The sequence below is a fragment of the Thamnophis sirtalis genome, unplaced genomic scaffold, assembly GCF_051295495.1.
Source record: "Thamnophis sirtalis isolate CommonGarterSnake01/CBP01778 unplaced genomic scaffold, rThaSir2_p1.2 scaffold_9, whole genome shotgun sequence".
NCBI lineage: Eukaryota > Metazoa > Chordata > Lepidosauria > Squamata > Natricidae > Thamnophis > Thamnophis sirtalis.
Window position 1 is genome coordinate 50,432,239 of NW_028261389.1, and position 24,219 is coordinate 50,456,457.

The 24,219-nt window shown below is 47.5% G+C and overlaps 1 long non-coding RNA gene across 1 annotated transcript in view; it reads right to left on the reverse strand.

The window, feature by feature from the left end:
• LOC148044125 (uncharacterized) overlaps nucleotides 1-23,920 on the reverse strand; it is a 731,740-nt gene extending 707,820 nt beyond the window's left edge. Inside the window, exon 1 of the long non-coding RNA XR_015697764.1 lies at nucleotides 23,711-23,920. This is a non-coding gene — a long non-coding RNA (uncharacterized LOC148044125). The remainder of the gene's footprint in view (nucleotides 1-23,710) is intronic.
• Between the last annotated feature and the right edge of the window lie 299 nt (nucleotides 23,921-24,219).

Genomic DNA, 24,219 nt, shown 5'->3' on the forward strand with positions numbered 1-24,219 from the left:
CCCCCCTGGTCACAGCCGACAACTGATGATCTAAAGTCAGCTGTGGGTCCAAGAGGACTCACAAATTGCGCACCCTGTCTGAGGGGCATATAATTTCACCCCCCAGCTTGAGAGATTGAATACTAAGCCAATTTGTGGGAGGAAAAAACACAAGCCACTTGGTCTTGTCAGGATTGAGAGCCAGTTTGTTCACCCCCATCCAGACCCTCACATCCTCCAGGCACTGGCACATCACGTCAACTGCTTCACTGAGTTGGCACGGGGCGGACAGATACAATTGAGTATCATCCGCGTATTGGTGGTATCCTATCCCGTGCCGTCGGATGATCTCTCCCAGTGGCTTCATGTAAATGTTGAACAGGAGGGGGGACAGGACTGACCCCTGCGGCACCCCAAAATTTAGGGGCCTAGGGGTTGACCTCTGTCCTCCAACCAACACTGACTGCGACCTGCCCGAGAGGTAGGAGGAGAACCACCGAAGAACGGTGCCTCCCACCCCCACCTCTCACAACCGCCGCAGCAGGATACCATGGTCAATGGTATCGAAGGCCGCTGAGAGGTCCAGGAGAACCAGAACGGAGGCACGGCCCCCGTCTCTGGCTCTCCAGAGATCATTGGTCAGTGCGACCAAAGCAATTTCCATGCTGTAGCCAGGCCTGAAACCAGATTGGAAGGCGTCTAGATAATCGGTTTCCTCCAAGGACCGACGGAGCTGAGCGGCCAGCACGTTCTCAACAACCTTCCCAACAAAGGGGAGGTTGGAGACTGGACGATAGTTATTTAAAACGGCTGGATCCAAGGACGGTCTCTTCAGTAGGGGCCTCACCACTGCCTCCTTTAAAGGGGAAGGAAAAGACCCTTCCCGGAGAGACACGGTCACAATCGCCTGGATCCAGCCCCATGTCACCTCCCTGCTATTCGCGACCAGCCAGGAGGGACACGGGTCCAGTACGCAAATGGAGGTACTCACTGCTCCGATGGCCTTGTCCACTTCCTCAGGTGTAACAGACTGAAAATCAATCCAACGATGGCGCTCAAGACCCTCCCTCGGTACCTCGGCTGGCTCTGCGCAATTGGAGTCCAGGTTTGCCCGAAGCTGAGCCACTTTATCCGCGAGGAATTGACCGAACTCCTCAGCCTTACCTTGCAAGGGAGTGCCTGTATCCCTCCCTTTAAGGAGGGAACGGGCTATCCTAAACAAGGCAGCTGGGCGTGACTCAGCGGAAGCTATCAGAGCAGCAATATGAGTTCTTTTTGATGTCTAGATAGCCCGGAGGTAGGCTCTGATGGAAGATTTTAATGAGGCTCGGTTTGACATGGACTTACAGGCTCTCCAGCGGCGCTCTAGGTGTCTCTTTTGGCGCTTCATCTCCCGGAGTTCATCAGTAAACCAAGGAGCCCTCCTGGATCCACTGCTGCGGATTGGCCATAGAGGCGCAATCCAGTTAAGGGCCCCTGCCGCCGCCGAGTTCCAAGCAGCGACCAGAGTCCCAACCGAATCGCGGGTGAGAGTATCAGGTATAACACCAAGCGCCATCTGAAAGCCCATAGGGTCCATAAGGTGCCTGGGGTGGAACCACCTAATCGTTTCCTCCTCTCTACAGTGGGGGATTGGCCTCCAAAAGTTGAGCCTCAGTAGGCAGTGGTCCGACCACGACAGGGGCAGGGTCTCAATGCCCCTCAGACCAAGATCACAACTCCACTGCTCCGAGAGGAATACGAGGTCAAGTGTGTGACCCGCTGAGTGGGTTGGGTCCCGAATTACTTGGGTCAAGCCCATGGCTGTCATGGAAGCCATGAACTCCTGCACCCCATCAGAGTGCTCACCGAGCGAAGGCAAGTTGAAATCCCCCAGCACCATAAACCTGGGAAACTCAACTGCCAGCTCGGCTACTGACTCGAGGAGCGAGGGGAGGGCTGCTGCAACGCTGTTGGGAGGCAGGTACGTTAGTAGCATGCCCACTTGACCCCCAGGATCCAACCTCACCAGCAAGGACTTACACCCAACAAGCTCCGGAGCAGGGCTCCTACGAGGAACTAACGACTCTCGGATAACAACGGCCACTCCCCCACCCCTTCCTTGGGGTCGTGGCTGGTGAAGCACCTGAAAACCCTCTGGGCACATTTCGGTGAGGGGGACTCCTCCCTCCGGGCCCAGCCAGGTTTCAGTAATACATGCCAGGTCTACCCCCTCGTCTAAAATTAAGTCCCGGACAAGGGGAGCCTTTTGAACCACAGACCTGGCATTTAGCAACAGCAGCCTGAGACCAGGGCACTGAATACTCGCGCCATCTGGCCTTGGAGTGGGACTAATAGGGCCGGAAGGAAGGATCTCTGTAACATAGCGAACCCTCCTTCCCCAGTAATGGCTCGCCCTAAAGTCCCCACCATATCTGCCCCTCCCAGTTAGGACCGTAATGCTCTGGCCCACTCCTGCGTCCATAGGGCCCCCACCCTCCCCTTCAGCGATCAACATCCCTGGCAAGCCTTTCAAACCATACATTCTAAGGCTGGGGGTTGAACCAGGCCCCCCTAACACTTCTGCAGAGCACTCAGTGTAGGAGGTACCCGGTTATGGTCCCAGCCCTCTCAGGCATACACAATCATACAACAGACATTCCCCCACAAGAATTTAAAAACACAAATACAACTATATAATAAAAAGTGGGCACATACATACAACACAGTCATACCCACAGTCATACCCCAAGCACTCACCATACATTAAAAGTATACGGAGCACTGCGCAAGTGCGTTAGCAAGCAATAATATAAAAAGGAGAGAGAACTGCTCCGTTCCTCTCTCTCCTCTATGTCCCGGAGAGACGTCCTCGGCCACCAGATCAAAAGTCAGTGGTGTATAAGGCGGCCGTATGTAAGCAAGGATAAGATGTAAAAGTCTAGTGTTCATAAGCGGCAACCGTTCAGTCTCATCCTTCCAAAGAAGGTCAGCGGGCCATGTGCCTAAAGGTCTCCTTCCTGAAGCTGAGTAAGGGCCCCAATCTGGGGGGCCAAATCTGAAACTGGCCTGAGCCACTCTAGTAGAGGAGGAGGAGAGCGCTGATGTTTTTGAAACCCAGTCCTCGCCGCTGCGGCCACCATCCTCTATCACTCCCACTCCCAACCCAACCCCAACCCTACTCCTAACCTAATCACTAATCTAAGATAATCTAACGCTAACCTACACTCTACACCCTAATAACCCTAATAACCCAACACCAACCTAATCTAATCCTACATTAGCCCAGCCCTAGCCCAGCCCTAACTCCACCTCAAGCCCCAACACTAGCCCTACTTCCTGCCACTATCAATCTCTTCCGCACCCCCAGGTGCGAACCAACCGCTGCCCTCGTAACTATTTCTAAATATCTAACTATAACTACTTATACCTATAACTAACTATATCTAACTATACCTATCTTACCTAAATCTATAACTAGCTAGAGCAACGGCAGGCAACAGACGGGAGAGGAAGAGCAGATGTTACAGGCAGGACATCAGGCCCAGGCCAAGGCAGAGGGGAGTCAAAGCGACTAGGGAGATGGCAAAGGCTTCCTAATGGCTGGGGCGGGAGGCAAGGAGCAATGTCCGGAGGAGGCTACGATGACACGGGCCTCGGAATCTGGGACGCAGGCTTATACTGCTCAGGGAGCCATCCTCTTCCTCACCTGAGCAGCCACACCAGTCAGCTAAAAACGGCCAGGTCTTTTCCCAGGGGCTGCAGGAGCAAGGCAACAGATAGCAAGGCAAGTAGAAATAGAACCGAGGGGGGGGGTGTCTGGGGTGGCTACGGCGGTAGCAAACACAGCCAGCCATCCGATCCGCCGCTCTGCGATCTCAGTACAGCTGCCGACAACCCCCTTCAAAGTTGAAATTAAGTCCCTCAGGGCTCACCAGTCATTCAGCTCAATCAGGCTGGCCAGGGGGGAGGAGGCGTTCAAGATGTAAAAAACGCTGCGAGTCAGAGTTGAAACTAAATCCCTCAGGGCTCACCAGTCATTCGGCTCAATCAGGCTGGCCAGGGGGGAGGAGGCGTTCAAGATGTAAAAACGCTGCGAGTCAGAGTTGAAACTAAATCCCTCAGGGCTCACCAGTCATTCGGCTCAATCAGGCTGGCCAGGGGGGAGGAGGCGCTCAAGATGTAAAAACGCTGCGAATCAGCTGTGCGGCGCCGCCATCTTTCCCTCCACACCGCAGTTGCCGATTTCAAGCCATTGCCATTTCGCTGCTCGGGAGACGACCGCCGGGAGCCAACAGATGAAAACCAGATCTTGCCCGAATCCTGGGGTAAAGCTCCACCGGGGAGGATTGCAATGGATGTAAAAGGACACCGGAGGCACTCAGGGTGTTCTATCTTCGGCACTGGCTTCTTTAGAGCGAGAAGCCAGGCAGCCATCCGAGTCCGCACATGCGCAACTTTTAGTATAAGCGTTATATATGCCTCTGTCCATGTTTCTGGCATTTTTGCCCTTCTTAATAAGTCACTGAATAGTTCCAACATTACATTGCTTAATACTTCTTGTAGTGTTTGGTACAGTTCTGCCAGTAATCCAACTGGTCCTGGTGTTTTTTCCTTCTTTTGCCTTTTAATGCCATCTCTTACCTCCATCATTGTAATTTTTTCTTCTAGTGCCTTCTTAAATTTTTCTGGGATTTGGATTATTCTAGTTTTCTCTAAATATTGTCGTATTTTCCCTTCTGAAACTCTCTCATGCTGATACAACTTATTGTAGAAGTTCTCAATTATTGTTCTCTTTTTTTTTCATTTAAATGCTGTATATTCCCTTCTTCATCCACCAGTTGACTTATCAGCCTTTTTTTCTCTTTCTTTTTTTATCTTGTAAGCCAGCCATTATCCTGGTTTATTTGTATTTTCAAATAAGTTTTGTTTTGCTGATTTTATTTTATTTGCCAAGTCCTCATTTTCTATCAGGTTCAATTTATGTTTTTGCAGATCCATCATATTTTTTTATTTTTTTATTTTGTGTTTTTTTCTGCATCTCCATCTCCAGACTTTTGTACTCTGATTCCAACTTCTTTTGAATTTGTCTGTTCTGTCTATTCTTTTTCCCTAAGTATGTCATTGCAGTGCCTCTGATATATGCTTTGCAAGTGTCTCATACATTCTGTAATGATGTGTCTTCCTTTCTATTTTCCTGGAAGAAATATGTCAATTCTTTTTCCATATATTGCTGGAAACTTTTTTCTTTCAATATTGTTGAATTTAAAGTCCATCTCCCCTTTTATCTCTGTCCCTTCCAAGTCATTGTTGTTGGATTATGATCTGCCCATGTACTTATGTCTATGTCTATCTTAGTTGTTTTGAGAGTTAGTTCTGTTGACAACCACATCACATCAATTCTTAACCATGATAAATGTCTATTTGAGTAGAATGTATATTGTCTTTCTTTCGGGTGTCTTATTCTCCAAGCATCTTGCAAGTTTAATTCTTCCACCATCATGAAAAATGTTTTGGGTAGAATTTTTCTTGGCTTCTTGTTCATCTTTGTAGATTTATAGTCTATTTCATTATTTATGATTGCATTAAAGTCTCTTAGTATACATATATCTTCATAGTCATATTCTGTTATCTTTTTGTGTAGTTTCCCAAAAAATTCTTCTTGTTTGTTGTTTGGAGCATATATTGATACTAATAATATCTTTCTTGTGTTCATCGTTATTTCCACCATCAGTATTCTCCCCTCCCCGTATTTGATTGTATTGTCTTTCTAATATATAATGCTATTTCCTTTTTGCTTTGGTCAGCCAGGGTCGTATATAAATTACCAAGTTTTGCCTGTTCCCAAATTTTTCTGTGTTGCTTTCTAATATGTACTTCCTGTAAGCATATAATGTCCAATTTCAATTTCTCTAATTTATTGAATGTTCTTCTTTTTGTTGCTGAATTTAACCTGTTTATATTAATGAAGATTACTTTTATTTCTTTCTCCATGTCATTGGTTTATACGTTTAGTTGATCTAAACATTCTTAACTCCCTCTGATCCTTTGTTTTTTTGGCCCTTGCTCCTTCTCTTAGCGCTTTCTCTTCCTCTTTTTTCTCCATCTCCCTTTGATCTTTCCCCTTAGCTTCCTGGCCTTTAGCTCCTTCCTCTTCTCTTACCAGCGTTCCCTCCTGTACTGCTATATTTTGTTCATAAAATAATTCTGTTTCCTCTAGTGTATCTAGTCTGTACCTTTGTTCTTTCCAGTTTACCAAAATCCCTTCTGGAACAAGCCATCCTTCTTTAATCAGACTCTTAGTCCAAAAGTGGTATTACATTCTTATTTCTCTAACTTTCCTTGGAACTTGCTTCAATACTACTATCTCTCTAGATGTGTATTTTATTGTGGCACTTCTTGCTGCTTGCAAAATTTCATTTTTAGGTTTTTTTTTTGACAAATCTTACATGTATCTCTCTGGGCAAGTTGTTTCTCATTGCATATCTTGTATATACTCTAAAAGTCTCATCCTAGAATATATTCCTTACGCATTTCTGTAGCTGCTGAGAGAATTTCTGTGATCTTCTCTGCTGAATTCTTTCCTTTCTCCTCTTCTATGTTCTGGAGTCTTAAATAGAATTTGTATCTTTCCATCTCCCACAATACGTTGGCTTCTTCCTGTTTTTTATCAAATGTTTTCAGCCTATAATCCATCTCCTCCACTTTTTTCTCTGTTATCTCTGACTTTTCATCCACCTTCTGCAGTCTTTGTTCATTTTTCCCCATCATTTCCTTGACTTCTTTCAATTCGTATTCCACTTTGTTGACTTTCTCTTCTACTCTGTTTATATGCTCCTTGATATCTGCATGTATGTCTTGCAACATATTTTAGCTCCAAAATAGCTTTGTCTTGTTGTGTTCCTGTGCCTGCTGGTTTTTGTGTCACTGAACCAGGTGGATAGCTGTTGCAGATGCATATGATGTTATTTTCTTCATCGTAGTATTTCGATCTGACATTGTTCTATTTAATTTGTAATCAAGTTTTGTAATCCAAAAAATAGGTTAGTAAATTAATTGTAGTCCTGGAGTCGCCCAAACCGGTCCAAGCACCAGCTTCCAATAAACCCCTGTTCTGGGCCCTGCCTTTAGGTTCTTGCTACCTTAATCCAATTGCTTTATAATGGCCACATGAAGTAACAAAAGGGAAAAAATTAGGAAACAAGGGGAAGAAAAATAGACACATAAAAATATTGGTCAAAAGGCACTCACCTCCCCCCCCAAAAAAAATGGGGGAGAAAAAACCCACAAAATTAATTCCACAATGGTAATTCACACCCTCATTGCAAGAGGTTAAAAAAAAGAGATAAAAAGATAAAAGTTGGATAGGTAAAAAATAACCCACCAATATAGAAACAAAGATCACTTTTTCCAAAGAAATTGATGTAAGTTTTCAGTAATTATTTTCTTACCATTTACAGTATAGGTAGTTCTTGTTTAGTGACCACAAATGGGACAGACAACTCAATTGTTAAGCAAAGTAGTCAATGTGAAATTTCAATTGTGCTTTTGATCTTACTTCAACTTTCTTTGGCTGTATAGGCCTGCAAAGGTTACAAACTGAAGGTTGGCTTCAAAGCTACATTTTCATCATTATCCTAATTGTAAACTGCTGCTGTACGAGGCAGTCACTAATTGAAGACCACATTTTTTAAAAATTACGTAAAGAAAATTCAGACCTATTAATGACAGGTGTGTGGTTGTATTTCAGTGATTTGCATCCCAGATTCATAGATAAACTACTTACAGTGAAGTAGCATGATGCAATGAAGGATTTTGTAAAGGTTCCCAACGATACTGTAATGAACACGTAATAAGAGCAAATGTCTTTTATACAGAAACCAGTGATTTATTAATAGCTTCATTAGACATTCTCAGACATTTCTTTCACTTTATCTATCTGCTTCTGAACTTTGTCCCTCTTCCTTTCCTCCCCTAACTCTGTGTCATAAATCACATTACCCAATAAATACACACATCTCAAACCAGCTACTGTAATCTGAGATCCAGCTCCGCTGACGGTATGCGTGGAATGTCAACATGGAAGTTGACATCTGGCTCCCCTCACTTTTCAAAAGCAATCTGTGTGAGCAAAAACAATTTGAGTACAATTCAAGGCTATGTCCTCCCCCCAGGCTTGTTTGGATTTTTTTCATAGAATCTTTTTATAAGTCGATCAGCCAGGTTATTTCTACTCTTTACTCAAGATCCCTCTGACAAGGGGTAGCCCTTCTACTTGATTAAGTCCTGGAATTGTCTCCTGTGCCACCTTGAATCAAGGATGCATTGCACCGCATAATGGGTTTGCCCCCCTATGACCACAGGGACTGGAGGCTCCCGGGGCAGTAGTCTCAAAGCGGATCTGACCACGGGTTTTAAAAGGCTACTATGGAATACTGGGTATATCCTCTTTCACTGTCAGGGCAGTTTCAGTTGCATTGAGACTAGGTTGATGATCTTTACTATGGGGAATGGTCCCACAAACTTTGGTCCCAGTTTCTTTCTAGGGAGTCTTAACCTCAAATATTTTGTGGAGAGGTAAACCTTCTCTCCCACTAAGAATTGTTGTTGTGGAGCTCGGTGCTTATCTGCCTGTTTTTTATAGGTTTGTGTTGCTTTAGCTAGTGCTTTTTGACATTCTCCCAGGTTGCTTTTAGCATTGTCATCCAATTAGTCAAGCTGACTGAGGAAGGGGGATCCCTTGGATACTCAGGCATTGGAATGAAGTCCATGCCGCTCACTACTTTGAATGGTGTTAATCCCATGCTGCTGTGATCAGCATTATTGTATGTGACCTCAGCAAAAGACAGAAGGTCTGTCCAATTGGACTGCTGATAGTTCATGTAGCACCTCAGGTACTGCTCCACCATAGCGTTCAGTCTCTCTGCTCCCCCCCCATTGGTGTTCAGGTGAAAAGCCAAGCTAAGGCCTCGGGATCACCCAATAGACCACAGGAACTCCTTCCAGAACTTAGCCGTGAACTGGACCCCTCTGTCTGAGATAATTCTTCGAGATACTCCATGCAGGCTGTAGATGTGCTTCGGGAACAGTATGGCCAGCATGTGAGCTGAGGGTAGTCCACTGCAGGGAATGAAGTGTGCCTGTTTGGAGAACAGGTCTATTATAGTCCAAATCACTGTGTTTCCCTAACTTTTTGGCAAGCCTACTATAAAGTCCATTGCAATCCCATGATCTCGTTAGCTCTGCTACTGGTTGCAGCAGTCCGGGTTTTTTTCCTGATCGTCACATCATTGTGGTGCAGATGGTACAACTTTTCACATAATTGTCCACATGTTTCCTTATTTTGGGCCACCAGAATTGCCTCCGGGCTAAATGTAATGTCTTTAGGAATCCAAAGTGGCCTGCTGGTTTGGCGTCATGGCTCCTCTGTAGAATTAGGGTGCGTTAGAGATTCCAGGACATAGAGTTTCGTCCCCTTCCATGCAAGGTCATCTCTTTTTGTCAAGATGTGTTGGTTGTTTCAAAACCAGGGGTCTGCTACCAGTTCTGTTTTGAGTATCGTGGTTAGGTCACCTGCTGGTTGGTCGTGCCGGTCACAGGGTTGTCATCTGGTGATCACTTGGGTGGCTATTTGGGTAGAGGGAATGATGGTGTCCACTACGTGTTCCTGTTCGCATTTGTACTGAGGCATGCGGGAGAGGGTGTCAGCTATAAAGTTGCTCTGCCCTGGAATGTGCTTTAGTATGAAGTCAAAGTGATTGAAATATTGAGCCCATCGGACTTGTTTGGGTGATGCAGGGTCCTGAAAGCCTCCAGATTTTTATGGTGAGTCCAGACTTTGAATGATTTCTGGCACCCTTCCAAAGGTGTCTCCAGGTTAGTAGTGCCCATCTCACTGTGAAACCCTCCTTTTCCCATGCGGCCCATCGTCTTTCTGTGTCTGTGAGCTTGCAGGAAGTGTAGGTGCAGGATTGTAAGTTTCCTTGGTTATTTCTTTGGAGTAGCACCACTCCCACTGCCATATCGTTGGCAATTGCTTGGATCACAAAGGGTTGCTTGGGGTCAGGATGCTTCAGCACTGGTTCCTTTGCAAACATTTCTTTTAGCGTGTCGAACACCTCTTGGCAGGTTAGGTCCCACTGTAGAGGTTGCCACGGGTGAGGTTTTGTTCCTGGGCTCCCTGTCTTTAAGAGGTCTGGCATGGGTTTGGCAATCTTCACAAAGGAGGGGATGAATTGCCTATAGAAGTTTGTGAAACCTAGGAAGCTTTGTAGCTGTCTGTGGGTGTGAGGGGGTGGCCAGCCTAGGATGGCTTGTACTTTGGCTGGGTCCCTCTCTATTCCCTCACTTGACACTCAGTAGCCCAGGTAGTCTAGTAGTGTATGGTGGAATTCACATTTTGAATGCTTGACATACAGGTTGGCTGCCAGAAGTTTTTTCAGTATCTGTCAGACCAGGGGTATGTGGTCATTCATAGTCTCAGTGTAGATGAGGATGTCAATCAGGTAGATGAGGCCCCCCTTGTAGAAGTGCTCATGCAGCACCTCGTTTATTAACTGCATGAACATGCTGCTGGGGCTTCCTGCAGTCCAAAAGGCATCACTTTGAATTGGAAGCTCCCTTGGGGGCAGTTGAATGCTGTTTTCCACTCATCTCCTTCCCTGATCCTTATTTGGTAGTATGCCTCTCTGAGGTCTAGTTTGGTGGAGACTTTTCCCTTGGCTAGGTGAGATAGCATGTCCTTCATGAGGGGGAGGGGTATAGGTTGTGTACACACACCACATTGATTACTCTAAGGTCCACACACATAGTTCCATCTTTTTTCTCTTTGAAGAGGACTGGTGCCGCGACCTATGGCTTGGCTGACTTGATGAACCCTTGTGCTAGGTTTTTGTCTATGTATTTGCGCATTTCTTGAATTTCTCGGAGCATCATGGCGTACAGTTTGGGTTTGGGTAGTTTTGCCTTGGGGATGATTTCGATGCCACAATCTACCTCATGGGGAGGGGGGCAGAATGTTGCACTCACTCTCACTAAATACTTCTGTGAGGTAATGATATTCCCCTGGAATCTGTTCAGTCTCTGGGGTGTTGTCAGGTGTGATTCCCAGATGTTTTGGTATGCTCCTTGTGGGGGGGGGTTCCCTGCTTGAGTGGTGTTTCTGCTTGCTGGTGGAAAAGGGGTTGGGGCCCATTTTCAATCCTAGGTCTGTGGGTACTCCCTTGCCATCAGATTGTTGGTGTCCCCCTTGTCTAGCCAGGAGAACCCCAGTATGACTGCATCTGTTATTTTGGGGGCTATTATGAATCAAATTACTTCCCAGTGATCCACTAGCTCTAGTCTCACTGGTTTGGTCAGGTGGGTGGCATGAGCTCCCCCCATTAGGAGCCCGTCGACCTGTTCGAACTGGATTGGGTGGGCCAGTCTTTTTGCTCTGATCCCCAGTTTCAGGACTGTGGTCAGGTTGATCAAGCATCTAGTGCAGCCTGAGTCTATTAGGGCTTGAAAATCCCCCTGGCTTCCTGTCTTTGGGGCTGTGAGGCGTATTTGAAAAAGGAAAGGGTCCTCTCATCATAGGGTCATTTTCGCCCTCGTCATCACTGTCATAGGATTCTGATGACTGGTCATTGTTGCCTGGGGTCCCCCCCCCTTGATCTGGGTGGGGAGGAACCTCTGCAACCTGGAGGGCCTTCTGGGATTCATTGGTAGCCCGTTTGTGGCCCCGTTCCAGTTGTGCTCTGCGTAGTGGCTCTGGCCTCAGCATCGGGGTTGATGTCGTGCATGCAGATGCCATATGGCCCACCCCCTGCATCTGTAGCATTTCAGTGGACTTTGAGGGGGGGATGGTTTTAGGGCCCGCTGTGTTACTGTGGGCCCCCGTTGGCCAGGCATTTTCAGGTTGAGTTGACCTCTCTCTTTCGTGTCCAGTGGCTTTCTCCCCTCATTAGCATGTAGTCCGCTGTCAACCTTTATTGCTACTCAGAACCACTCAGAGAGTCAATTTGGAATATCACGGTAGGCAGTTACTTGGGTAATCTGCTGGTCCAGACTTGTTCTGAAAAAAATACACTAACAGATGCTCTGGTAAAGGCGGTAGCCTTCCAATGACTCCTAAATTTGTGGATGTACTCTTTGATGGGGCAGCCCCTCTGCTTTAAGTCACTGAGCTCATCTTCCACATATGGGTCCTCCTCCACCTCCTCAAATCTGGCTTCTAGCAGCCATAGGAAGTCATCTATGCCTTGCAGGAGCTATCCTCTTGTGGAGGGCTGCTAGCCATTCCCTTGCTTCTCCCTCTAGTTCCTCTGTGATAGTATTCACTATGGCTCTGGGGGATGAGCAGAGGTGTCCATAGCATTCCAGGTGGATCTCAGCTGAGTCAAGGAATAGGGTCAACTAGTCTGGGTCCCCATCAAACTTTCTTCTGAACTGGGGCGGTTCAATCAGCAGTGCCATTCACTCCTCCTGTTGGCCTCTGTATGCTTGCATTTGATATGTTTGAAGATACTCCTCAGTTTTAGTTCAGAGGGAGGGGAGAGGTTGTCTGCCCTGGGTAGCCTGCCTGCTACCTGGGAGAGGCACTGGCTTCATCTTTCTTCTAATGGGTGAAGAAGGGGGCTGCATTCCCGTGTGCTTCTCATCACCTCAAGAGGATCCACTGCTCCTCCCCTCTCTTTTGGCATGCATAATGGCCTTTCTTCACGGAGTGTGGCCCAGTCAAATTCCTCCCTCTGTTGCTCTATGGAACTTCCCAGGGGCTCCATTCAGGGCTTTCGGGGCCTGGCTTGATTCCAGTCCAGCATCCCCTCCACTCTTCCCAGCTTGCTTAGGGCCTTTCCTTTTTTCTTGGCATAGGGGTAGGGGCTCAGCTTTAGCTTTAGCCATCTTGGCTTTGATGTCTGAGATCAGGCTGCACGCCGGCAGCAATCAGGCTCTATTCAGATAACTGGCCTTTTGCCATGGTCCTCTGAGTTCCCTCTCGGCACCTTCGATATTTAAAAGCAAAGAAATGTCTGTCTGTAAGGGTTCACAACGATACACATAACGAACACATAATTCAGTTTCAGTTTAATAAAATTTGTATGCTGCCCACTCCCGTGGGACTCTGGGCAGCTTACAGGCAGATAAAAATATTTAAAAAATTTAAAATAAAAAATACAATTATTAAGATTGCACCATCCATTCAGTCTAAGTGGGGCTGGATATTAATCAACAGCCCCAGGACTGCCGGAACAGCCAGGTCTTGGTGGCTTTACAGAAAGCTGGGAGAGTGGTAAGGGTCCGGATCTCTACAGGAAGATCGTTCTACAGGGCCGGCACTGCTACAGAGAAGGCCCTCTCCTGAGGGGCCTCCAGCCGGCATTGTCCAGTCAACGGCAACTGGAGGAGGCCCAACCTGTGCGATCTTATTGGTCGTTGGGAGGTAAGTGGCAGGAGGCGGTCTCTCAGGTAGCCAGGTCCTAAACCATGTACGGCTTTAAAAGTAACGACTAGCACCTTGAAGTGCGTCCGGAGACCAATGGGGAGCCAGTGCAGCTCGCGGAGGATGGGTGTGACATGGGTGTATCTAGGTACACCCAATATTGCTTGTGCGGCTGCATTCTGGACCAACTGCAGTCTTCAAACACTCTTCAGGGGCAGCCCCAAGTAGAGCGTGTTACAGCAATCCAGTCTTGAGGTGATGAGGGCATGAGTGACCATTCAAAGTGCCTCCCGGTCCAGATAGGGCCGCAACTGGTGCACCAGGCGAACCCTGGCAAAAGCCCCCCTGGTCACAGCTGACAGATGGTGTTCTAAAGTCAGCTGCGGGTCCAGGAGGACACCCAAATTGCGGGCCCTCTCTGAGGGGTGTATAATTTCACCCCCCAGGCTAAGAGGTGGAATGTCTGGACTATTTGGGAGGCAGCATCAATAGGCACTTGGTCTTGTCTGGATTGAGTGCAAGCTTGTTCCCTCCCATCCAGACCCTGACAGCCTTCAGGCACTGGCACATCACTTCCACTGCTTCGCTGAGTTGGCACGGGGCGGACAGATACAATTGAGTATTGTCCACATATTGATGATATTTGATCCCGTGCCGGCGTATGATCTCACCCAGTGGCTTCATGTAGATATTAAAAAGGAGGAGGGACAGAACTGAAATCTGCGGCACCCCATATTTGAGGGGCCTAGGGGATCGATCTCTGTCCTCCAACCAACACCAACTGCGTCCGAGAGGTAGGAGGAGAACCACCTTAAGACGGTGGCTCCCACTCCCACATCCCGTAACCGTCGCAGAAGGATATCATGATCGATGGTATCGAAGGCCACTGAGAGGTCAGGAAGCACTAGGATAGAGGAATGTCCTCTATCCCTGGCCTGCCAGAGATCATCGATCAGTGCGACCAAAGCAGTTTTGGTGCCGTAACCAGGCCTGAAACCCGACTGAAAGGGATCCAGATAATCTGCTTCATCCAAGGTCCGTCGGAGTTGAAAGGCCACCACCTTCTCAACAACCTTCCCGATGAACGGGAGGTTGGAGACTGGACGATAGTTGTTTAAGATGGCTGGGTCCAGGGAAGGCTTCTTAAGGAGGGGTCTCACCACCGCATCCTTTAGAGGGTGCGGGAAGGATCCCTCCCGAAGAGAGGTGTTAACAATCCTCTGGAGCCAGCCACGTGTCACCTCCCTGCTGGTCGAGACCAGCCAGGAGGGACACGGATCCAGTAAACAGGTGGAGGCACTCACCGCTCCCATGGCCTTGTCCACTTCCTCAGGAGTGACAAGTTGAAACTTGCTCCACAAAATCCGATCAGGACCTTCCCCCGGCAACTTGGCTGGTACTGTCCAAATGGAGTCCATGTCAGCCTCCGCTTTGCTGCTGCTTCGGCTGTCATTAAAACGGGGAGGGGGGCATGGTATCTGGGAGGGGAATCATTATGTGATGGAGGAAGTTTCTAGTCACTGATCTGACCACCTTACTGTGCATGTGGAAGAAGGGAGTTTCCCGCCAAGGCCAACTGTCCAGCATTCCATCCTGCTGAGACTTTTTGAAGTTATCTCCCACCTGACAGATGGGTGCATTATAATTGGACTGTGTACAGGGGTGCCAAGGGGAGGGGATCGAATTGTACTTGATATTATCCGCTTTCGCGCCTAATTAACCAGACTCAGCTTTGCTTTGCAACTGTTCATTTATAATTAGTAAAAGTACACTTGATTTCAATCCAAATGGAGTCCAGTGGTTTCTTTCCTGATTACTAAATGAAGTCAATGCTGACATTAAGCTGAGTCTCATTTCGCACCCATCCCGGAGCTAAAAACTACCGAGAGGGGTGCCCTCACAAGAAGAAAAGAAATGTCTTTGCATGTGAGTGACCAAGAGGAAGAAGAGGGGGCAAAGGCAGGACCATCTTTAACCGAAAGGCTGGCCGAACTAAGAGTGGAAGAACCTGCCATTTGTCCCAGATGGACTTGGGGTGTGGGACAAAAAGAGGAACCTGAGGAATTGGATGCTGGAGTTACGAGAAGGAGGCCAAAGAAAAAATCAGCTGATTGGGGAGAAGAAGAGTCTCATCGCTGGGTAAGTTCCAGAATGGGCCCCATGCTTATCCCAATTGAGACGAGAGTGCCATCTTCTGGCGCAACTGAGAAACTTTTAGCTCTCCTTGATTCAGGCTGTTCCCGCTGCATGATAAGCCCTGAAATGGTGGAGAAACTAGGCTTAAAATTGAGGACTTTGAAAACCCCTATTGTTTTTTGCCAAATTGATGGTTCTATTGCGGGAGGCGGCCCTGCTCATTTTTCTACTGAGCCCATAGAGATGAAAATGGGGACCCATCGGGAGTTAATAACTTTTGTTGTGGCACATGGGATGGACCAGCCCTTTATTTTGGGACTCCCCTGGCTTCGTAGATGGAACCCTCGCATTAACTGGAGAAAGGGTTGGTTACGAATTCGCACAAACATACCCCTTGAACGGAAGGTTGAGACTCCATATTCTGCCGCTACTAGCCCCACATTGGCAGCCAGGGGGCAGGAGAGAATCGAAGGGTAAGAAAGAATTCCAAAGGAGTATTGGGATCTCAGGGGGGGGGGGTTAGTGAAAAATCTTCTGATAAGTAACCCCCACACAGGCCCACTGATTGCACCATTGATATTTTACCTGGGGTGAAGCTTCCAAATCCTCAAATATATTCAATGTCCCCTAGGGAAATGGAGGAAATGAGAAAATTCATCGATAAGAACTTGGAGAGGGGGTTCATTGAACCGGCGAGACCCAAGGTAGCGGCTCCTGTACTATTCAGAGAGAAGAAAGATGGCTCCCTGAGATTATGTGTGAATTTCAAAAACCTGAACGCGATATCATCTCAGAACCTCTACCCGTTGCCACTGATGAAGGACATGCTGGCCCAACTTGGGAAGGGCCGCATTTTCACTAAGTTGGACTTAAGGGAGGCATATGATAGAGTCAGAATTTAAGAGGGGGACAAATGGAAAACTGCTTTCAACTGCCCCCTTGGCTGTTTCCAATTTCGTGTGATGCCGTTTGGTCTTCACGGGGCGCCAGCGGTCTTCATGAAGCTAATTAATGACATTTTACATGACCATCTTTACAAAGGCGTTATTGTACATTTAGATGATATCCTTATTTACACAGAAACACATGAAGAACGCATGAAGCTGGTTCGTACTGTGCTGAAGAAACTTCGGGCAGCTGAACTTTACGCCAAATTGTCCAAGTGTGAATTCCATCAGGAGAAGGTTGACTACCTGGGCTATCGCATCTCCCACAAGGGTGTTGAAATGGACCCTGCTAAGGTAAAAGCAGTCACCGAGTGGGAGGCCCCTCGTACACGCAGGCAATTGCAAAAATTTTTGGGTTTTGCTAATTTCTATCACCAGTTCATTCCCACTTTTGCTAAGATAGCTCTTCCAATAACTAACCTTCTGAAGTCTAAAGGTGGGGCGAAACCCAAGCCTAGCAAGCCGCTGGATTGGACCATGGAATGCCAAGCTGCCTTCGAGAAGTTAAAGCGGCTTTTCACAGAGGAACCAGTCCTCAAACACCCGGACATGGACGCACCTTTTGTGGTTCAAGCTGATGCCAGTGACATGGCTGTGGGGGCTGTGTTGCTTCAAGCTAATAGTCAAGGTAATTTACAACCCTGTGCATACACCTCTCGCAAACTAACCGACACGGAGAGATGTTGGGCCATTTGGGAGAAAGAAGCGTTTGCTGTTTGCTGGGCTTTGGCCACATGGCGCCATTTTCTAGAAGGCGCCAAACACCCTTTCAAGGTGTGAACTGACCATAAGAATTTGGAAGCTTTGAGAACGCCCAGAAAACTTTCTCCTAAACAGATGCGCTGGGCTCAGCATTTCAATAGATTTAATTTTACCCTAAAATACATTCCAGGGGGAAAAAAATTTATTGATTTTTTTTTTTGATTTTATTAATATTTGTAGGCCGCCCTTTTCCCTGAGGGGACTCAGGGCGGCTCACATAAAATCGGGGAAGGGGAATACAGACATTAAGATAAGACATGTAATAAAATAGTAAACAACATACATTCATCATTCGGGAGGGGAACTATCCTTGTCCCCAGGCCTGACGGGCGAGCCAGTTCTTCAAGGCTGTGCGGAAGGCCTGGACGGTGGAGAGGGTGCGAATCTCTACGGGGAGCTCGTTCCAAAGGGTCGGGGCTACTACTGAGAAGGCCCTCCTCCTTGTAGTTGCCAGCCGACACTGGCTGGCCGATGGAATACGGAGGAGGCCTAATCTATGTGATCTTATTGGTCGCAGGGATGTAATCTATGTGATCTTATTGGTCGCAGGGATGTAATTGGCTGATGCTTTATCCATACTTCCTCAATATAACTGCTCTAAGCTCAGTCTGGTCCAGCCTATCATTCCCGCGACGAGCCTTGCTGCTCCTGTTGTTACTAGGAATCAAGCGCGTTCTAAGATAGAGATGTCTCAGGACTTTCTTTCCAACCTGAAAAAAGCCTTCGCTGATGATGATTGGTTCTGGCAGCACGTGAATGAATGCACTATGAGGGATGAATTGCCTTGGATTGGGACGAAACTATACGTTCCTGCATCTCTTAGACTCATTGTTCTTCAACGGGCTCATGATTCCCGGATGGTGGGGCACTTTGGTTTCGTCAAGATGCTCCACCTCATCAAGCGACAATTTTGGTTGTCCTCTTTGAAAAAGGACATTGAAAAATATGTTGCCAGTTGTCCCGTTTGTGCTGCTGCTAAACGCCCACCGAGAAAGGTGCAGGGGTGCTCCAGGCAGTAGCTCGCCCAGTGGCCCCTTGGAAGGAGATCTCTATGGATTTCATTGTCAAACTTCCTGAGGGTCAGGGACACACTGTTATCTGGGTTGTTACCAACTTGTTCTCCAAGCAGGTCCATTTCATCCCTTGCTCCAAGATTCCTTCTGCTAAGACTCTTGCTAAGATGTTCATCTCCCACATTTACCGCTTACATGGGGTGCCCGACCGCATCATATCAGGCAGAGGTGTGCAGTTCACCTCCATTTTCTGGAAGGAGTTTCTGAAGCGGATTGGCTCCGCCCAGGGATTAAGCTCCGCCCACCACCTCAGACTAATGGGGCTTGTGAGAGGACTAATTCTGTACTAGAACAATATTTATGTTGTTTCATCAACTACCAGCAGGATGATTGGGTAGATTTGTTGTCGCATGCGGAGGTGGCTTACAACAATTCCGTGCATAGCAGCACCCCTTTCCATGTGGTGTTTGGCCAGGACTTTGTGCCCATTCCTGAGGTTCCCCGTGAACAGCCCCTAGTATCGTCACTGTCCGAGTGGAGTGATCGCCTTCGGCGCATTTGGCCTTTAGCTCTCCGGACTTTAGATGCTGCGCACCGCGCTCATAAGAAACAGGCTGACAAAAAACAAACTAAGCCTCATGAGTACAAGGTTGATGATCAGGTGTATTTGTCCACTAGATTTCTTCAAACACCCCAACAGTTGAAAAAATTGGGGCCCAAATATGTTGGCCCGTTTCCCGTTGTCAAAATCATCAACCCTGTTTCTGTCCGGCTCCAGCTGCCTAAGCACCTCAACCGAGTTTACCCTGTTTTCCATGTTAACCTCCTGAAGCCTGTCTGCACTTTGTCGTTGAGGCTGCCTCTCCCTCCTCTGCCCGCTCTGTGTTTGGTTGAGGGTGAGCAACATTTCGAGGTCCATGAGATTTTAGACTCTCGTAAGCGCCGGAACCGTATCCAGTACCTGGTGGCTTCGAAGCATTTCCCACCTTCTCACACTGAATGGGTTGATGGGTCCCATGTTCGAGCACCTCGTCTGCTCCATAAGTTCTACGCTGCTTATCCTGACAAGCCCTGATTTTGGACATTCTCCTAATTTTCCTTTTTTTTTCCTCTTGTTTTTCTTCCCTCCCCCTTTCCCTTTTTCGTGTCTTGTTGTCTGTCTGTTCGTTTGTGTTCTTTTCATTTCTGCAGTTCTGACCGCCCTTTTCTGGAGGAGGGCTGGATGTCAGCCTCTGCTTTGCTGCTGCTTTGGCTGTCATTAAAATGGGGAAGGGGTGCATGGTATCTGGGAGGGGAATCATTATGTACTGGAGGAAGTTTCTAGTCACTGATCTGACCACCTTACTGGACTTACTTGGACTTAATCTTCGTAAATGTCAACGTCCACAAGGCAGTGACCGTTGCATTGTGAAGGCCAAAGGCAGAACATCACGGATTACAGAGTTGTTTATCCGTGTGTTGTCCTGCCATTGGATTCTCAGCTTGTTTCACGGTTCTGTCGCCACGGGAACCAACACTCCCCATTTATCTGGGCTTGTGACCGGCTATGGTTTCCCATAGGCTGGGTTCCACCTTACTGCACATGTGGAAGAAGGGAGTTTCCCACCAAAGCCAACTGTCCAGCATTCCATCCTGCTGAGATGTTTTGAAGTTATCTCCCACCTGACAGATGGGTGCATTATAATTGGACTGTGTACAGGGGTGCCAAGGGGAGGGGATCGAATTGTACTTGATATTATCTGTTTTCGTGCCTAATTAACCAGACTCAGCTTTGCTTTGCAACTGTTCATTTATAATTAGTAAAAGTACACTTGATTTCAATCCAAATGGAGTCCAGTGGTTTCTTTCCTGATTACTAAATGAAGTCAATGCTGACAGTCCAGGTCCGTCCGAATCCGAGTGATTTTATCTGACAGAAACTGAACAAATTCCTCAGCTCTACCCTGTAAAGGCTCGTCCTCATCCCTCCCTTTCAAGAGGGAGTGGGCTATCCTAAACAGGGCGGCTGGGCGAGATTCTGCGGATGCAATAAGAGCGGAAAAATGCACACATTTTGCCGCCCGTATCACCACTAGATAAGTCCTAATGAAGGCTCTTAATTGTGTTTGGTCGGATTCGGAGTTACTAGCCCTCCAGTGTCGCTCTGGGTGTCTCTTGGCACTTCATCTCCTGGAGTTCCTCGGTAAACCAAGGGGCCCTCCTGGATCCACTGACGCGGAGAGGCTGTAAAGGCGCAATCCGGTTTAGAGCCTCCACCACCGCTGTATTCCAAGCAGCGACCAAGGCCTCCACCGGACTGTGGGCCAGAGATTCAGGTATCTCACCAAGTGCCATCTGAAATCCCATAGGGTTCATCAGGCACCTGGGGCGGAACCACCTAATCGGTTCCCCCTCCCTACAGTGGGGGATTGGTGTCCGAAAGTCAAGCCTCAATTGGAAGTGATCTGACCATGACAAGGGCAAAATCTTAATGCCCTTCAAATCTAGATCACGTCTCCACTGCTCCGAGAGAAACACGAGGTCGAGTATGTGACCTGCTGTATGAGTCGGACCCTGAATTACTTGGATCAAGTCCATGGCTGTCATGGAAGCCATGAACTCCTGTGCTCCATCGCTCGTTCGCCGAGCGACGGCAGGTTGAAATCCCCCAGCACTATAAGCCTGAGGTACTCAACCGCCAGTTCGGGTACTGACTCAAGCAGCACAGGCAGGGCTGTTGTAACGCAGTTGGGAGGTAGGTACATTATGAACAAACCCATTTGACCCCCAAGGTCCAACTTCACCAGAAGGGACTCAAACCCGACAGTTTCCGGAGCAGGGATCCTATGAGGAACTAGTGACCTTCGGATGATGACTGCCACTCCCCCACCCCTTTACTGGTGTCACGGCTGGTGGAGCACCTGAAACCCTTCTGGGCACATTTCAGTGAGGGGGACTCCTCCCTCTTGGCCCAGCCAGGTCTCAGTAATACATGCCAGGTCTGCCCCCTCATCTAATACTAGGTCCCGGACGAGGGGAGCTTTGTGAGCCACAGACCTGGCATTTAGCAACAGCATCCTGAGACCAGGGCCCTGACAACTCTCGCCATCTGGTCCCGGAGTGGAGCTATCACGGCCAGAAGGCGGGATCGCTGTGACATAGAGAACCCTCCTTCCCCGGTAATGACTAGCCCTCCAACTCCCGTCAAACCTGCGTCTCCCAACTATGACTGGGATGCACCGGCCCATCCCCGCACCCGTAGGCCCCACTTCCCCTCCCGTGGTTTTTGTTCTCCCCGGCAGGCCATTCATATCATACATTCTGGGATGAGAGGCGGATCCGGGCCCCTATCTACTTCTGTTTGTGCACTCAGTGGTGGGGGCTCCGGGCTGCACTCTCAGTCCCCCCATCCATACCAGCCAAGCATTCTGCGCATGCATACCCTACAAATTAAAATACAGTAGTACAAAAAATAACTAAGCAGAAATTCATTAAATTAAAAGCTGTGGGATCATGCAGTCAACACATCCATACCACATGCACTCACCATACCAAGGGAAAAATTGTGCAGTTGTTAAAGAAGTGCGAATTCAGATAGAGTTTGTGGGTGGGTTCGCCAAGAGTCCAGTCTGGAGGGTTTCGCGAAGATATGTAAAAGGAGAAGGAGAGTTAGGTCTTCTCGCTTTCTTGCACGGAAGATGATATAGGTGATATTGCAAAAGAAGGTCCAAAAGGTTCCAGGGGGGCTATGATGGAATGCCTTAAGTCCAATGTCCAATGTCCAATGTTGAGCAGGCGTGGGTAAAGAGCCAGGTAGGAGAGTCCCATCTGAGTAAGAGCAGACCGAGGGCCAGAGAAGGAGGGAAAGGCCGCAGCATAGAAAAGGCCTAGAGGGTATCCTAGGGGGCCATGTCAATGGGTGCAAGGCCAACTGCCAAATCTTATGTCGCCCCATGGCAAGCTGAAGAACCCTCTATAAAGCCAGCCAGCAGAGTCCAGCGCCAAAGGAGACAGGGGCGTAGATGACAAAAACGCCAGGAGCGGCCAGCAATGTGCTCCACTAGAGTAGAGTAGAGGAGGGGGGGCGCCTAAGGAGACTACGGCAGCTGAGGCATAAGCCAGCTGCCTCGTCTCATCCAGCGCAGATTCAAATCACCCACCTCCTTCAGCCACAACAGTTCTCCAACAGTCCAATAATCCTCCAACAGTCTCTCTAAAAGCAGGCAGGCAGCCAGGGCTCCTTCCGAACAGTGAGGGAAATCAAGCTAACGTTAAACGAATGATTAGAGCGCCAAAGGCTTAAAAACGCCCAAGCGAAGCCTTCAGTGCAGCGCCGCCATTTCTCTCCAGGCTTGCCGAGCGTTCCAAGCTGCCGCATGGACCAGGGGATGACTAGGAGCAGTGTCCTTCCAAAAATCGTCCAGGGAACTGGCTATTCAGGTCCTCTGAGTCTCACTCGGTTGGGGGAACCCCCTTTTTCAAACCTCCGATCCAAACTGCCGATTAATTCCGATGTTTTTCTCCCCTACTGAACAGAGCAGAGGAACCAGCGGCCATCCCCACCTCGTACATGCGCAGCCAATGTCTCTTATACAAAAAACTAGTGATTTATTAACAGCTTCATTAGGCAATTCTTAGTCACAGACATTTCTTTTGCTTTGTCTATCTGCTTCTGAACTTTGCCCCTCTTCCTTTCCTCCCCTTATGTGTCATAAACCACATTACCCAATAAATACACACATCTCAAACCAGCTACTGTAATCTGAGATCCAGTTCCACCAGTATATGCGTGGAATGTCAACACGGAAGTTGACAGATTTATCTCTTCCACCTGTCCAAATAATCTTTCTATACTGAAGTAATGCCAGATGTGTGTCAGTGAAAATAAAATGTGTATACATTTTTATGCTTATGGCATAAGTCATCATCAGTTTTGCTAGCCTAACCAGTTGTACTACACTCTTCTAAAATTTCTACTCTGATGTATTTCTGTTCTAGGGGTATCCATATTAGACTATTGTATGTGACATATTAGACATAAGTTGTAGTTTTAGAATCCATTTATTATATAAGCTTATATTTTTTAAAAAATAAAAAATACAATTTAAAAAACTGTCTTTAATAGCAAAAAAAAAAAAACTTATTTTATCTGATCCTTTCTATTGGCCAGTGAAGTAACTCTGACTTCACTATTCATTTCGCATTTGCAATTGTAAATACAACTATAGAGCAAAGGGAATCCAATTCACCACAAACAGAAGCTGTGTCTGCCTTTTCTGTGGACATTGCACATTGTGAGGGAAGCACTCTCTCTTCCCATCCATGGTAGCTATCTTGTATGTGCATTTCATCCAGGCTGCCTGCCAGGTAGCCTGGCAATACTTAGTTTTCAAAATTAAAGGTAGACAGTATCGAAAACTGCACTGTCTAGTCTATTCCTTTTTACTCACAATTGTAAATACATAAATACAATATGTATACAATGTAAATACAGAGCCAAGGTGGCGCAGTGGTTAAATGCAGCACTGCAGGCTACTGCTAGATCAGCAGGTCAGCGGTACAAATCTCACCGGCTCAGGGTTGACTCAGCCTTCCATCCTTCCGAGGTGGGTAAAATGAGGACCCAGATTGTTGGGGGCAATATGCTGACTCTCTGTAAACCGCTTAGAGAGGCCTGAAAGGCCTATGAAGCGGTATATAAGTCTACTGCTATTGCTATTGATCCATGCCAGTTTAGATTCACAACATTATCTTCTATTTAACTTGCTTGGGGGAAAAATCACATACAAACATTTTATAAAAGAGCAAAGAAAGGAAGAGAAGTGAAGAAGGAGAATAAATAGACATACATGCCATTCCTTATATGAATTGAACCTATCCACGTAGGAATGTGATTTAGGCAGTAGAAAATGAATACAGATGCTCATATTATTTAATAAAACTCTTGGCTTGAACCCTATGCATTCTCCTGAATTAGGGTTGACTAATCTTTTTCCTGAAA